Below are 15,545 nucleotides of genomic sequence, written 5' to 3'. Positions count from 1 at the left end.
ATGGGCTTGAGAGAATTTTGGAGGGTGATGGAAATGTTCTAAAATAAGGTTGTGGTGATGGTTGGATAACTCTATAAATTTAATAAAGACCATCAAATTGTAAATTTTATAGTATGCAAACAATACCTCAATAAAAATATTAAAATTTTCACTTTGCCTTCTTACACATAAATTTTATTAAAATTATAAGAATACCACTTGTGAAAATATTTGAGTATTTGAATGACATGAGACTGAAGCACTCTCTTTTTGAGATCTTTTAAATATGTCCATTTCTTCTATTTTTTTGCTGAAAATACTTTATCTTTCCTCAGACTTAAATGTTAATGAGAAAAATAGATCTTGATATTCAAAGAATTTATGCATGTTTTCGGTGATTTAAGGAAATTCTTACAGGTCTCCTTGATGGCAGAATACCATTGTCAAGAATGGTCATGAGGGGCCAGCCCCTTGGTGTAGTGGTTAAGTTCGGCATGCTCCATCCACTTTGGTGGCCAAGGTTAGTGGGTTTGGATCCTGGGTGTGGACATACGCCACTAGTCAGCCATGCTGTGGCGGCAACCCACATACAAACTGGAGGGAGACTGGCACAGATGTTAGCTCAGGGCTAATCTTTCTCAAGCAAAAAAAGAGGAAGAGACTGGCACAGATGTTAGCTCAGGGCTAATCTTCCTCAGAAAAAAAAAAGACTCATCTTGAGAAAACAATATGAAATTGCAGCTCTTTGGGAAACGCCCCAGGGGTATCATCTTGCTATCATCCTTCGAGAGTACTTTTTGTGTGTTCCATTTTGCAAGGAATCATAGGAGCCAGCATCTATGTAGACTTTTGCTGATATTGACCCTTTCCCTTCACACTAGGTGACTGGGTCTTGCCAAAGTCACAGGGCTAGCAGAGTGGAGTGGAAATCATTGATGACTAAATTCTCTCAACATGAACATAAAGGGCACCAAACATAAGTCCTCTCTCTTTTCTCCCTTTCCCATCCATCCCACTCTACATTCACAAATAAGCTGTACTAAAGACATTGCTAGACACAGCTAGTGGAGTTTCGAGAAGCCATGGCCCGCAGTAGAGGCATAGACCCACCCACTCACCCTCGCAAATACAGTATTCTAACTATGGCGTTGAGGGGCAATAGAAAAGATCAGGTGAGAAGCCTTCACAAATATTGTTCTACATGCCTGAAATACACGCTCCATCCTCTCTTGTCTGGCTCATTCACATATTTCTACTTTCTGCTAAAAAGTCTCTCATTTAGAAAGTTCTTCATATGTTATTCTGTCATTCGTTACATTTGTCACATTATAATTATGTATTTATTTGTCTGATTAGATTTATTGTCTGTATTCCCCGCCTTGTTCATTGTCATACACACGTTTCATATACAGCCTGGAACACAGAATGTGTCACATAAATATTTATTGATTAAATTAATAGATAAGTAAATGAGTGAAATGAAAGTGTTAGAAGACATGACTTTGTCATTTATTAGGTGTCAATTATTGGGCAAACTACTTAACATCTCTGAGCATCAGGTTCCTCGTTTCTAAAATGGGAAAATAATAACTTCCCAGCTTTTCTTAAAGGATTACATGCAAGTTAACTTTGGAAACATCTAAACCCCACAGAAATATAAGAAATATACTTCCCATCAAGAAATATAGTAAAGAAGCTAATCCTAAGGGAATGAGAAAATGCTCGGTTTTGCAATTAGGCTACATTTACTAAATCAAAGAAAATGACCCTTGAGAACATTATGTAGATCCAAACTGTGGAAAGAGAAGTTCATGCCTCAGCATCTGTTTCTTTTTGATTGGTGGTTTATCCGGGAGTTTGCTTGGACTGAATTAGCAAAGTTTTACCCCCATTCCAGGCTTTTGTCCTGTACTTCTATCATTCCATAATACAGCAAGTGGTCAAAATCTCAGGGAAGTTGCAACCAGTTTAATATTCCCGGTATTTAATAAGCGACAGCCAGAATCTTATCCCAGGTGTGATGGCTCCAAGCCTTGATATTAGTCTCATGCCTGGAAAAAATATTATGTAATTAAAACAATTTCATCGAAACTAACCTTTATTTATCTGTCAAGTGTTAGAAAACACAGAGAGAGAGAATCTTTTGGATTATTGATTTTATATAGTGAAATTGCAAATCAAAGCAAGGCGTATTTATTTTTTTAGTATCTTTTCAACTCTCAACTATACATTTCTCTGAATTTTATTATAGCCCATTGGTAGATAAAACTGTAGGATAATTTCAGAAATGGAGGATATCAACTGTGGGAGGTAGTGGCAGTTCAGGAAAATGTTATCTGTGTGAATTGCAATTATGTAATTCTTACCTCAGCTATAGTCTATAGCTCTGTCATTCATCTTACTTTGTGCTGCCCACAAGTTCATTGCCTAGAGGAATAAAAATAAAGAAACATGGTGTCTTTGGTTAAGGTCTCTAAAGTAGTTTTTTGGTGAATCAAACTATCTTTCCCATTTAATGCTTAATAAAAGCCACATATAATGCATACTTCAATTGCTGCATAAATACAGTGTATGCTGTTTTCAAGAAAACAATTGCTTAACCCATTGAGAGGAAAACATATTCAAAAACCTATCTCAGCTAGCTAGCTTTTTTTTTTTTTTTGTGAGGAGGATAAGCCCTGTGCTAACATCTGCCAATCCTCCTCTTTTTTTTTGCTGGGGAAGACTGGCCCTGGGCTAACATCCGTGCCCATCTTCCTCCACTTTATATGGGATGCTGCCACAGCATGGCTTGCCAAGCGCTTCGTCAGTCACACCTGGGATCCGAACCGGCGAACCCTGGGCTGCCACAGCAGAGCATGTGCTTAACCACTTGTGCCACCAGGCCGGCCCCTCAGCTAGCTACCTTTTATTGCTCTTAGGTATATCTCCATGAAGTGCAGAGGGAAATCTAGTGACTGTAATAAGTATCTAATTTGATATGTATGCAATTGAATTAGCTTTACCCATAGCATTTCTACCTCATTGTTGTTTTATAGGTAATTCAGGGAACCAAGGCAATTATTTACCAGAGGTTGGTCTTAACCTTAAGAATGCTACTTGGACAGTCATCTATATAATCTTATTAAAGGATTTCTGGAAATTACCTAAAGTGTCTCTCCAAATTTTCTCTCAACTAGCCAAATTCCAATATAAGCAGTTCATTCTTTGCATAAGATTTTGCATTAAAAGTTTGATACCTGAAATTAATCATCAGCTAATAGTACCTTAACTTATCCAATCACATCCCATCAAGACACATAGTAGGAAAGTTATTTCTAAGGGAGTGATAAAACGCTCATCAGATATTCAATAAATAATTTCTGAGCAAACACTCCATTCCGGGCACTATATGAGGTACTTGAACAAATATAATGATGAACAATATTAAGTCCAAACCAAGGCTCCTGCTACAGTGAAATGGCTGGAAAAGGTACTTAATTAGAGGTCTCTGCACACAGCATGGAATGAACTATGGAATTAGTCGTCTGATTTCTACTTGGTGAATTTTGTCACTGGGCTTAGAAGAGTCTACTTAGACGCATCCAAAATTTAAATAATAAAACTTCAAAGGTTTCTATTGGAGCTGTAATTCATTCACTATTCCAAGAAGAAATGCACCTGCTTTATTCTTTTTCATACAAATATGATTGTAATAAGATTTGGTGCTGATTCATAATTTGCCCCTTTATTGCTTACTCTTTTGAAAATTTCACTTGGTTTGCAGTTGGATTACATCAAAATATCTAGATTTTCAGTAAACTGCCTATTTGAAAGACTGGAAGAAACAGACAAATCACATTCCTTTTATATGTCACATCAGGATTATGCCCAACAACATTGGTATTAAGTAATAAATTTGGCAGTTTCATTATTTTCAGGGTGTAAGTATTGCCATATAAGTGTGTGCTATTTGGATTTATTTTTTTCAAGTTATCTCCACAACACATTTGTTGTTTGAATACAGAGCTTAAATAATAATAGCATACATTAATACTTATGGGTAATTTTTTAATGCATAATTTATACTTATTTTATAATTAATTCTTATATTTCCATGGGGTTTAGATGTTTCCAAAGTTAACTTGCACGTAACCTTTTAAGAAAAGCAGGGAAGTTATTATTTTCCCATAAATGAATATCCATACTTTATACAGTTTTATCCTCCCAACACTTGAAAATACTATCAAAAACTTTTAATTTTTACTATGAAAGTTTCAAAAAATATAAAAGTTGCTTCATGTAGTTTCAATAATTATCAGTTCACAATCAATATTGTTTCATTATCTCTAACCAAAGCACCCTCTCTACTCTCTGGATTCTTTTGAAACAGATACAACTCATATCTTTCCATTCATAGATATTCCTGTATGTATCTTTAAAGATAATGCTTTTGTAATCATAAACACAAGACTATTATCACACCTAAAATAAAATTAATAATAATTCCTTAACTTCATCAAACACCAGCTCATGTTAAAATTTCTCTGAATGTCTCATTTTTTTCAGTTTGTTTATATCAGAATTCAAATATAGTCCATAAATTTCAACTGATTGTTTTATCTCTTACATCTCTTCCAATCTATATGTCTCCCTCCCTTTACTTTTTCTTGTAATTTATTTGTTGATGAACCAGGTAATTTGACCTATAAAGTTTTCCATAGTCTGGATTGTCTGAGAATGTCTACCACTGTAATGATTCTCTGCCACTGTATTTCCTGTACATCTGTAGTTATATCCAAAGATTTGTTCAATTTTTTTTACAGGAATACTTCATAGGTATTATTGCGTAATTCCTGAAGATGCACATAAACTCTGGTCCTCTGTCTTTTTCTAAGGTTAACCAACATTGATATCATTGCCGAGATCCACTATGTCATGGGGATTGGATAGCAGTAATATTTCAATTGTACTTTATTTTCTTTAATTATTAGCTGGAATACTTTTATCAAGAGATACTTCAATCATCAGTGACATGGTTATGCGAGGTATGGTTTTTACAAGAAAAGCAAAATAAATGTTTGTTTATCTTCCATTTTTAAAATAGTGAATTGGAAATAAATAAGTTCTGAGGATCTAATGTACAGCATGGTGACTATATTTAATAACACTGTATTGTATACTTGAAATTTGCTATGATAGTGGATCTTAAGTGTTCCTCTCACAAAAAAAGGTAACTGTAAGGTGATGGACGTGTTAATTAATTTGATTGTGGCAATCATTTCACAACGTGTATATATAGGTCAAATCATCACATAGTACACTTTAAATATATCACAATTTTATTTGTCAATTATACCTTAATAAAGCTGGAAAAAAATAAAGTAGTGAATTGGTTTCCTAGCATAATCCAAAGCTACTTTATGTATCCTTATGAACTCATGCATTTAATTGTATTTGATGAGTTGCAAACCACTGCAATTATTACTCTCATTAATTTTGAATTGTCTCTTCTTTGACAAGGGACATTTTCTTCAAGTTTGCCTCCGAATAATTCTGCCATGACCCTACCAAGAGTCTTTGATAACTTTCTTACTGTCTGATATGATAATATGTTCCAGAATTATTTTGCATGCTTTTTTATATCCTAACCCAGAACTGAAACAAGCCATTTCTCCAAGGAGCACTATTCCTTTTATTGGAAAATGTTATATAGATACTATAACCTAGGTGGCTAAGGGTTCCTAGAGGTTGGTCATATTTTTCTAGGTTTTTTTCAGTGAACAGAGATGAATAAATTCTTACTTTAATTGCTAAAATACATTATTACTTCATAATGATACTCCCAGTTAAATTAAGAACTACAAGATTTTTACTTGATCCTTTCAATTTTAAAAGTGTATCATCTTTTTCCCATGCTCAAAATCCTATCCTAAACAACATCAACATATATATTTTTCTTTATTACAAAATACACACACACACACACATATAGCGTATATAATATATATATTACAAATATATAGACCATTGTCTCGGAATAGCAATCGCCACACTTCAACTTACATTATGATTGCTAAAATAGTTTAATTTATTTTTGGCTTCTTATGTCCATATTAAATACTCCACTAGGCAAGCAGACTAATTACTGGGTTTAAAATCATTTCAAGGAATACCTCCCTGTGTGGAAAAACTCTGAATTGATACATGGGCTCATTCATTTCATTTTGCTTTCAATTTTAGGTGTTGCTTTTATTTAAATTTGTCTTATAAATATTAAAATAATAACATTGTTCCAAAGTCAACATTAGAAAAAAGATATATTCAGAAAAGTGCATCTACTGTCTCTAGCTCTTCCAGACTGTTCCATTCCTATAACTAACAGTAACCAGTTTTCAGTTTTTGTTTTTTTCTTCCATTTCCAAAAATATAGATAAATATAGTCATGCCCACACAAAAATATGCACATATCCCTTTAGATAATTGGTAGCATTCTATGCATACTTTTCTCCACCTTTCTTTTTACAGTTAATAATATATTCTGGAGGTCACTCTATGGTGGTGAATAGTAATAGTCCTCATTTCTGTATGGTACTATTATATGGATGTACCACAGTTGATTTAACTAGTACCTGATGGATGAGCATTTGGGTTGTTTCCAGAATGTTAAAATTGTTGCTTTAATGGATAGCTTTGCATATGTATCTTTTCCTAATTCTGCCAAGTGACAGAGCTTCCTAGAAGTGAAATTTCTGGGTCAAAGGGCGATTGACTATATCATATTGCTAGAAATTGCTAAGTTTATCCACAGCAGTGTTGTACCATTTTGAATTCTTACCAGCAATTTAAAAATAAATTGACTCTTTCTCTTTTATCAATATGGAAACTGATATTTAAAAAACAAATGATATTCCAAATTCATTCTTTTTCTAGTCTTTTTATAGTCTGCCACAGAAATGTCCATTTGGAGATATGTATATCCTGCTTAAAATGCCAGCTCAAGAGATGGAAACTATGAGATAGGGCCAGGAATAATTTAGTATGACGCGATAGTAGATGCAGTTAGTTCTTGTTAAGGAGTTTGGTGATGAACAGTCACTAAAATGACATTAAGAAATGAAGTGACATGATTAGATTCATAATTAGAAAAATATTTCTAAAAATACTTAAATACTTTGGGTTACATTGTAAGGAAGAATTAGTTTGGTAGAGGGAGGATGTGGCTATTAACAGATGCTGAAGGACTCATAAGGTGGCAGAACTGAGAGGAAAAGTGATTACTATGGACTGAATTGTGCACCTTCCCACCACCTCCCCCCACCACCACCCAGTTCATACCTTGAAGCCCTAACCTTCAATGTGACTATATTTGGAGACAGGGCTTTCAGGATGTAATGAAGATTAAATAACATCTAAGGGTGCGATCCTAATCTGACAGGATTGGTGACCTTATAAGAAGATGAGATCTCTCTCTCTCTCTTTGTCTCTCTCTGCACACACCAAGGAAAGGCCATATGAGGACACAGAGAGAAGGCAGCTGTCTACAAACCAAGAAGGGAGCTCTCACCAGAAACCAGATTTGCTGGCACCTTGATCTTGGACTTTCCAGCTTCCAGAAATGTGAGAAAATAAGATTTTGTTGTTTAAGACATCCAGTCTATGGTATTTTGATTTATAGCAGCTCAAGCCAATTAATACAGTGACCAAATGGACTAGATTAGGTAGCAGCAGCTCTCCTCTCATTCTAGAAGTCCCATTGTATTAATCAGGAGGAAAAGGCACTTCTATATGTGCAGTCCCTCCAAATGCTTCCTTCCCACTCAGAGAGAGTTTGGAATAATCTCTGGAGTATTTCACAAATTCAAGCGCCCCCCCCCCCACCATCTATCTGTTATCATGTTGTCTCTTGGTGTCCAGATTATTGATGTTTATCAATTCATTCAAAAATACTTATTAAACATCTCTTATTTTCCAGAGACTGTACCATTTGTTGAATAAGACAGATGCAGTGTTATCTGCTTTTAAAGATAGAAAATCTGGTTGCTGCTCCTGGCTCAATTAAATCAATGAAATTTTAGTGCCTCTAGCTTTTTGAGGTATTTTGTTGCTTAAATTGGTGAGTGGGTGTAAAGAAGGCATAAAATACTGCAGTATTTTTTTCTACTTATAACATTAATGGAGTGAACTCTGGAGTATAGCTACTACATTCTAAATTCCTCTTTTCTCGATAGGGAAAGTCCATAAAATTTCATTTATTTTCTCCTCAAAACTGGGGCATGGGTATGAAAGTATGCCTAAGAAAGAAAATACTAAATTAAATGGGATTTTTATTATTAGAAAATTGGTATTTGAATGACAATATTCAAAAAGACTGAGGAAATTCACTAGTAAGATAGCAATCACTTTTGACTGGATAATACGTCAATTTGATTTTTAAAACCTTCAATTCTCAATCAGCATATATTTGGATGAAAGATAAATGTGCATTTGTGAATTAGTCATCCCTGTTCTTTCTCTAAAAAGGCTGAAACCAACATGTCCCATTATTAACTGTGGGGAAAAAAAGGCCTTTCATGAAATTTGATCCTTGGAGAATAATGATAGACTGTTAGGCTTTTAAAAATATAAATATTTGTTTTTATCATCTAATAAATATCTAGGAGTACTACATTCTCAGTTCTTTCTAAAGGAAAAAAAATTGTCAGTTCAAGTTATATTTCACTATCTGTTTCCAGTGTGTTTCTATCCAAGAAGTGAAAACAAAAAGGTTAAATGATAAGAAATGAATCTGTTTTCTAACCAGAGAGAGAGAGAGAGAAATATCCCCAGCACCATCTCTGCATGGTTGTTATGATGCTGTGATGTGACTACCTGAGGGGAAAGTCAGATAATAAGCAGAAGGAGATAAGCTGCTGAGTTACAGTGGATGTAAGATTAAGCCACCACTCAGAATGGTTCTCGACATGCTACAAGCATCAGAATAAACACACAGTGAGGAGCCCCAGCATCTCACATGACTTCACATTTCCCCTTTTCCATTCACTTTCAAAATGGTTCAAGATTGGATAATAAATTATATAAAAACTCAAACGATGTATAACCATGTAAAAAAGGAATTTGATATAGTTAATTATAAACAAGTAGGTCTGATTTTTTAAACTTAAAACTTTATTCCTAGGGAGGAAAGAAACTAATTTAGAAAGTAGTTGACTGAGTTTTGCCCTCTGACAGTGCCATTGTCTTGATTTTGAGTTCTTTTGAACATGGAAGCCCAAATTGTTCTCTCTTCTTCCTGCTATAAAACTTTTTAAGAGTCCAGTTCTTCAATCACTATATCAGATCAAGTATTCACTTCCCTGTAGCTATATTTCTTGACGTGATGCTTAGAAAAGAGGCTTGATTCAATTCTGGTCTTTAGTCTACATGGAATGGATCAGATATAAAGAATCGAGCAGGTCAATAACATTTGATAAGATATATACAAGGACTTCTCTTGTTAGACAAGGGAAAAGCCCCTTTGGGCTTTGGGCTTTGGGCTTTCCTGTAAAGGGAAATTAAGCTTGGAGAGTGGTGTGAGTTAAAGGAAATATGTTTAAGATGAATAATAATAAACCAAGTTTTTATTTTGGTGAGAATGATCCAGTGAAGTGGGAAAAATATGAATTAAAAGAGAGAAGTGATAATGACAAAGAAACATTCTTGAGTAGGTATGCCAAGCACTTAAGTTTTGTGTCAGTCCTCATGCAGATATTTGGCAGTAAGATGGAGAAATTCTCTTGATTGCTTCTATTTGCTCTGTGAAATAAAAAGTAAATTGTCACTGGAAGGAAGTGGGGGTAAAATGGTTTGAGAAAGCAGGATGAGATATGAAACAGTTGGCTCCAAGGGTGAAAAAGAACATTATCAATAAGGGAAAAGTATTAGGATGGACAGATAGTACTGAAGGATCTGTTGATCTTGGTAATGTTAAATTTAAGGTAAGAGCGTATATATCTTTTTAGCCTCCACTTCCTTCCACATAAGTGAAAATGTAGAATAGTAAGAAAGTTGGGTAATAACTCTAGTTCTGAAATTGCAACTGAGTATGATTAAGGGCACGTGTAGTTGAAGGGGTATACATTAGAGTGATTAATGTGATGGGTCATAGAATTTAAGCTGAGTAAAGAGAGAGATGAGAACTGGACTGGCGATAAAATAACAGCTGTTGGGTAAATGGATATTAGGTCTTGACAAGGTCATATTTCTTAGCATTGAAGCTAGAGTAAGTGAATTGGAGAAATAGGAGTGGGGGTCAAGAGTGGGACTGTTTGAAACTGAGATTTCAGAGCTGATGCAGATATTGAAAAGGATGAGATCTAAGATGTGACTACGGGAGAGGGAGAATAACGTGGGGTCAAACAACTTTTATTGAAAAATGAGGGAAGAATCCAGGGAACCAGACAAATAATTTATGTGCATGTCGAAGTCTCAATAAATGATAAAAGGAGTAACAGTGGAAAAGAAGTCATCGAACTAGAGGCTAAAATCTCCAGTAAAGATGGGGATGTGATTGCAAGATTGGTAGCGACCAGCCTTAGATTGCATGAGGCCCACGCTTCAAAGGGGTTGGGCTTTTTGATGGTCAGAAAGAGGTAATTACAATTATGAAGAATACCTTCTCCATCTTTAGGACTTGTAATAGATAGGATGTGGGAGAAAAAATACAATCCCCACTTGAAAGCGCTGTCTCAGAGAAAAATGATTAAATATGCAGGGCAGAAGTTAAAGATATAGAGCATTTTGTTAATAACAGTTTGTGAGTTTCAGGCGGCACATTGAAGCCTTTGGAATATTCCAAAGGCTTCTCTCCAGTGGGAGAATGAATTAGACTAGGGACCTCAATAAATCTTTCTAAAAAGCAATATTGAGTAAACTTTTTATCCCAAGGTGAAATATTATATTTGGTAAAATGATACTTAATGAAATGTAAGTGGCACCATGGTAATATCCTTTTCATATAGTATTACGTAGGATAAAGCAGGATACAAAATTGTGTGTGTGTGTGTGTATCTATGTGTGCATGTGTATGTTCTTTGTGAGAAATACTCTTCTGTGTATGGAAAATCTTTCAAAGAGAACATACAACAATGAAAATAGTTTTGCTAAAGTGTAGAATTATTGAACTTTTCCTCTATTTTTATTCTGAAAAATTTAAAGTCAATATTCTATCTTCAAATAATTGTCATCACCCTGTTAAATATATTTAATGTAACAAATCTCTTAAAGACAACATACTCTTCAAGCAGTAATATTCACTTTTCATAACACAGACATAAATGAGAGAAATAGTTATCACTGTTACAGTTATAAAAACTTAGTCATATGTTGATTCTTCAAAGTGACTAGTGGACAATTACTATTAACAGAATAGAAATAGGAACAAGGTGAGACGATGTCTTCAAACTAAAAGAAATTGTGTCTAAAATAAATCACCCAACTTTAGTTTCCTTGACCACTTTTCTTAACTAATGATCATTTACAGTTCTTTATTGTCTCTCCCCTAAAGCTGAATGAGAATCTGTAATACTAACATCTCAGAAAGATAATATAAACAATAACCAATTTTAAAAAATAAAATTATCAGTTCTGAATCATGAATCATGATTGTCGTCATGTCCACAGCATCAGGAAAATTCATTTGTTTCTAGGAATTATTTTGTCCAATTGAGATGATTTAATTTTGTTTACTTGAAAAAGACAGAAATATAAAATATAAAAACAGCTTGCCTTTAACTATAGAGACTAAAATTTAGTTTCAACTAAAGAGCTCTAAACATTTCACTTCAACACACAATGCGTAAATGCATTGTTTGCATATTAAAAAGTTGCATCTGAACCAAATTGGTAGTGACTTCACTATTGTTGCTGAGGGTTAAGGTTAGATTTCCTGTGAACACAGTCCCTGAGATGTAATATCCTAGATACCAAGCTAATGAAGAAAAACCACAGACTCCAAAATTTGTCCATTTGATGTATTTGTGACACCAAACTCATTTAGCAATACTTGTCTAACACATTCTCATTTTATGGGCCATAATTATTAATTGGCTCTTGTCCAAAGTAATAAACATTTTTAAATTTGTTATTATTTGTGGCATTTGGGATAGCATACAATTAATAAAACACTTTCGAGTACAGTGTCTGGAACAAGGGAGGCCTTGGTATGTACTAAGGACAGTAAAAGGAGGTCACTGAAGCCTGTCTATATAGAGCACCAAGGATACGGATTAAGCGCAAACTATAGGAAATGCTTTGCGTTACCTACATTGATATAAAGTAACCAGATATTTAAAATCATCACACAACTGGAACTGTTTTCAAAAATCTTCAAGTGGTTCCCAGATTTTAAATTTTAAATTTCCTTGAGGCTTTTAGTGACATACCAAGAAGTTTGAATTTCATTTGATCCAGTATTTTAATTCATTCCCTTGCTCGCTTTATCTTCTAGAGGTATTCGTTGAATTTTATGTTCGTATTCAAGCACAGAAACATTAGCTGTATTAAATATGCCTTTTCAGACTCCACTATGCAACCTCAAGACCTAAATTAGAGGTAGAGGGCCGCCCGGTGGCTTAGCGGTTAAGTGCACACGCTCTGCTGCTGGCGGCCCGGGTTCGGATCCGGGCACGCACCGACGCACCGCTTCTCCGGCCATGCTGAGGCCGCGCCCCACGTACAGCAACTAGAAGGATGTGCAGCTATGACATACAAGCATCTACTGGGGCTTTGGGGAAAAATAAATAAATAAATAAAATTAGAGGTAGAAAAATATCTATTATTATTGTTCAACACTGTATAGGTTTCTAGTTACTGTTGTAACAAAACTCAGTGGTTTAACACACACAGATTTATTCTCTCACAGTGTTGAAAGTCAGAGTCTAAAATCAGCTTGCCAGCAGGGCTGTGCTCCTGGAGGCTCTAGGGGAGATTCCATCTCCCTTCCTTTTCTGGCTTCTACAGGTCACCTGCATTTCTTGGCTTCTACCCTCATCCTACATCCTCAAAGCCAGCAGTGTAGCATCTTCCCATCTCTATCTCTGAACTCCACTTCCATCCTGGAATCTTCTCTATGATTCTCCTTCCTCCCTTGTGATTATATTGAACTCGCCTGGATAATCTCTCCTTCTCAAGATTCTTAATCGCATTGTCATATAAAGTAACATATTCACAGATTCTGGGGATTAGGATATGGACATATTTGAGAGGCCATTATTTAGCCACTGTAAGCACGCAAAGACATGGCACCTTTTAGCAAGAAAGCAGCACCGATGTTAACAGCTGGCTTGACCTGGCTTAACTGCTATAGCATTCAGATAAGTAAAAGCAATTTCTTCCCTAGGTTAGTCAGGCCACCTTTTTGACTCTCATAATTGTTGGAAATTACTTGTGTTTATAAACTGTTTGAGGAACTATGGCTTTTTCTCACATAGAACAATCAATGCTGTACATAGTAATCAGTAAATTATGAAGAAATATTTAAACATGGACAAACACTTTAACTTGAAACTTCTAGAAAAGACAGATACGATAACATCAATCTATATAAATCTCTTTGGACAATAGCTATTGTTACCATGTACATTTCAAATTTGGATAGGTTATTTCTAATAATAACTGACAGCTATTCTTTAGTTAATAAATGATACATAAGCCTGCCACAATTTTTCATGAAATTCAGGTCATTAATAGCATTTCTTAAATTTTCTAGCAAAAGAAGTATACATTTTGAAGATAAAATTATTGTTTTAAATGCTTTAATCAGGTCACAAATCTAATTAACTGGACTTTCAGCTTTAATCCTTAAAATTATTTCAGAGAAAATGTTTTGAGTAATATGTTTTATTATTAAAGATTTATAAAACATTTTAAAAATCAAACCAAAATTATCATTATATGTAAATAGATTTTCTGTTCAGCCTGTGCTTAACTTCCTATAAAGCTGACCAAGCAACATTCCATGATAAATTGAGATGGGAGCCAGTGATTGGGGAGATGGATGAAGAAAATGTCAAATTCTCTGTGTAATTTACCATCTCCCAAGAGGGACATTTGTAAATTCCATGTCTTCTAAAATCTGGCAATAAGTCTTCTGGAAAATGACATCTGGCATTATAAGCAGTAGATCCTAAAACCATTTCAGCGCCAATTCTTTAATCAGACTGCCTTCATTGATAACTAACCTTTTCCCATGGTAACCTCTTAGAATACCTAATGTCACTGCATAAGCACTAATGTTCCTTTTTCCATATGTTAGGCTACCACTTCAAGAAAACTAAAATTATTTTAGACCCTTACAATTATTTTATTCCTTTCAGTTATGCCCTGGAATAAAAAATATTCTGCCATTATAAATTACTTTTAAATGAGCCATATTTTCATTTTATTTTAAGAAAGAGGAATATTCATTGGGGACTTCTGGGAAGATATTGGTATGAACAAACATTCCAGGAATTCCATCTTTTATATTCCTATTAAAACACACATTGATAGGGGCTGGCCCAGTGGCGTAGTGGTTAAGTTTGTGCCATGGGCTTCAGCGGCCTGGGGTTCGCAGGTTCAGGGCCCAGGCATGGACCTACCCACTGCTCATCAACCCATGCTGTGCCAGTGTCCCACATGTAAAATAGAGGAAGATTGGCATGGATGTTTGCTCAGCAACAGTCTTCCTCAAGCAAAAAGAGGAGGACTGGCAACAGATGTTAGCTTAGGGCCAATCTTCCTCACCAAAAAAAAAAAAAAACACACATTGATAATAATAATGGTCTCCAGTTCTTAAAACTTACTATGTAAGAAGTACTGTGATAGACGCAACATGTTTTAATGTATTTAATTCTCACAACAACCTTTTGAAAGGATGAAACTGAACCTCTGGGAGATAAATTACCCAAAGTTACTGAGCTATAAAATGGCAGAGCTAAGATTTTGATCAAATCTATCTGATATCACAGTCTAACTGCTTAAAGTATGTACTTAGGGAAAACCTTATCAGTCTGAAAGCTAATATCAAGTAAAACCATTTCAAACTCCAGTTTGCATTTATAATAAAGATATAAATAAAAACAGAAACTTTCAAAACGGCAGAGTAAATCTATATTTTTAAAGTTAAAATATTGAGTGACACATAAGAATACTTATTGTATTTGAAAAACTTAAGTCTGGAAAAACGTAAATGATAAAGTGCATGTCACCATCAGGGCACTATCCACTTTTATCATATAGAAACATATATCTGAGGTGATAAAATTATCTCTTCCCCAAGAAAGATTTTTTTAATTATTTAGAAACAAATAATTCCACAGAAAGAGTGAATTCCTAATAGACTTTCTACTCTATACCCTTTCTTAACTTGGAGGAGAAAGAAAACCCTATAATCAAGCACTAAGAAGTCACCAGTCCCCAGGAAATCACTCCAATTTCATCAGACATCAGCTTCAAATGAACAAAACTGCTTTTGCTAAATAACATCACAAACTAACCTGCTGTATCTTGGAATGAGTAATGTCCACTCGCAAGCTGTTTCAAGTAGTAGAAGCCCTCAAAGTGCTGCA

The 15,545-nt window shown here is 34.8% G+C and overlaps 1 long non-coding RNA gene across 2 annotated transcripts in view; it reads right to left on the bottom strand.

Annotated features, from left to right (window-relative positions):
- Positions 1-1,305: 1,305 nt before the first annotated feature.
- Positions 1,306-15,545, bottom strand: part of LOC147916852 (uncharacterized) — a 168,104-nt gene continuing 153,864 nt past the window's right edge. For both annotated transcript variants that reach the window (XR_015552489.1, XR_015552488.1), the window contains 2 exons: positions 2,346-2,406; positions 1,306-2,030 (listed from right to left, as the gene is read on the bottom strand). This is a non-coding gene — a long non-coding RNA (uncharacterized LOC147916852). The remainder of the gene's footprint in view (positions 2,031-2,345; positions 2,407-15,545) is intronic.

This window comes from Ceratotherium simum, chromosome 6 (genome assembly GCF_057802395.1).
Source record: "Ceratotherium simum simum isolate JZ-2026a chromosome 6, ASM5780239v1, whole genome shotgun sequence".
In the NCBI taxonomy this organism is placed as follows: Eukaryota; Metazoa; Chordata; class Mammalia; order Perissodactyla; family Rhinocerotidae; genus Ceratotherium; species Ceratotherium simum.
This window is presented reverse-complemented; position numbering and strand designations above follow the sequence as displayed.